Here is a 2,110-nt window from a genome sequence, read left to right on the forward strand (position 1 = left end):
GTTTATATTGGTTTAGTCCATGTCACACGTAAGTTTACACAGGGAAAGGACAAGTACCTTTGTATAGAATATAGAGGTGCAGCATCACACCATGGGGCCCACAGGAGGGGCGGGAGACAACACTTTCTCTGGGAGCAGCAGCTCTAATCCCAGGGGATGGTTCCTGGCTGAAGGCTGGGCAGCCAGGAGCCCCCTCATCCAGCCCCAAACTCGGCCCCTGCTGTGGCTCCGTTCTCATTTCTATGCCTCCCCGTCTCCAAGCTCCTTATAAAGAGCCCCAGGAGCTAAGACTGAGGAGAGGAGCATGTCCCTTGGGGCATGTGGCTCATGTCTGGAAGAAGAAATATATACCACTGAACCCCCAGCACATGGGAGGGGCAAGGGACACCATGGGAGAGGGAGAGGCAGGCACCTCAAGAGGTGGATGGGCCCAGCTGAGCCAGCCCTGAAGGAGGCACTGCTTCCAGGTGTTCTTAAAAAAAGAAGAAAATCATACAACCTAAGGGGAGTGAAGGGGTGAGGGTGGGGAGTTACCCCATTTATATCCAACATTGTAAACACACGTCTATATTACATGTGCTTCAGTCTGGTGTTTGCATGTCTGTAAGTTGGTCTGAGGGCTGGATCTCAGGAGCCTTGCCCTGCTACCCACCCTGGGAACAGACCTGGAGCAGGTATGGCCCCCAGTCCTGGCGGGAACCTGGCAGGGCCTGGGCCTCAGCATCCACTCTGGCTCCAGAGGCCTGTGTGTGTGCGCATATGCATGTGTGCATATATGTACATGGGGAACCTGTGTGCAAGTATGTACAAGGAGTAGGGTCACATCACAGAGGCGGACAGGCAGGACTGCTTGAGGCAAGGCCTGCTTGGGGTGGCTGGCAGACAGGTGGGTTCCCGCAGGTCTCCGGACGCTGTGATGGTGTTGCTCTGAGGGCACAGCTTCTTGGCACCCAGCGTCCGCAGCCAGCGCTCCTCGAAGTGCCCATGACAGCCCTGGGTGCACGTCAGGAGCATCCATGTGAGTCCATGCAGAGGAGGCATTCGTAGCGGCCCCACTGATAGCTGCTGTTCAAGCTCCCTCACCGGAGCCTCAGGGCCTCAAACGTGGTCACAGCTGAATCCTCGGTTATTTCTCTTTGTCGCCATTCTTGCAGGTCTTCTGCATGGCTCCCGCTTGCTGCTCTCCCGGTTGCGGGTAGAAGGGATCTCATCGCTGGCCCCACTCAGAGAACTCGGGTGTGATGCCTGTGCGGGGAGGGCCGCCATTTAGAACGGCACCTCTCTCTTCGGCTCCACCAGGCTCCTCGCCAGTGCCGGGATGACGCCAGCCTCCGTGTGGCTTCCATCCTCCAGAATGTCATCCCCATCCACATCCAAGCCAGCATCACGGCCAGGACTCCCTCAGCCGCGGCACACGGTGAAGCCAGAGCGGCGGAAACACCCCCCAGGCGAGTGGCGGCCCATATCCGAGTCTGCCCGCAGCCCTCATGCTCCTCAGAGCGGTTGCTGTTCTCCTGCTCGACATCCCCGGCATCCTCCTCCGCCATGCAGGAGCCTTCCCACTCCGCCATGCAGGAGCCTTCCCCCTCAGAAAGGCGATGCTCCACCTGCCTCCGCATCTCCTGCTCCGATGCTGCAGGGGCGGCTGCACAGGGGCCACCTGCCCTCACCTTGCTTCCTCCCTTTCCTTTCCCCATCCGAGCGTTCAGTGGGTCTGCGATGGGCTCACACTCACAGGAAGGCCTGGTGTCTGTGAGGGGTGCAGTCCTCAGTGGCAGGTGAGTGTGATGCTGTGGAGACTCCCCTTCCCTCCTGACGGAAGCAGCAGCAGGAGGCGCTGGGGAGCGCCCGGCGCCATGGCTCCCTCAGAAGGGCATCCTGCAGTGTCGGTGCGCTTTCTTCTTTACTTCTCTAGTCTAGGACTTCCATTCAGCCCGATTTCAAGCTGTTCTGAGTGATGGTTGTTCTGTATTTTGTTGTAATTTTGATATGGTTGGGGAGGCGGCGAGTACCGGCAGTTTACCTACACGCCATCTTCCACAGCCACACTTTCTTAGCGAAGGAAGCAAGGTGTTCTGGCACAATTTCCTTACCTTGTAGCTCAACAGCA

General features: G+C 58.1%; 1 pseudogene; it reads right to left on the bottom strand.

Moving 5' to 3' along the window:
• Positions 1-819: 819 nt before the first annotated feature.
• On the bottom strand, positions 820-1,858 carry LOC139002512 (E3 ubiquitin-protein ligase RNF220 pseudogene; annotated as a pseudogene).
• Positions 1,859-2,110: the final 252 nt, after the last annotated feature.

Source organism: Myotis yumanensis, unplaced genomic scaffold, assembly GCF_028538775.1.
Source record: "Myotis yumanensis isolate MYYU_CA2020_CCGP unplaced genomic scaffold, mMyoYum1.0.hap1 SCAF_2, whole genome shotgun sequence".
Lineage (NCBI taxonomy): Eukaryota > Metazoa > Chordata > Mammalia > Chiroptera > Vespertilionidae > Myotis > Myotis yumanensis.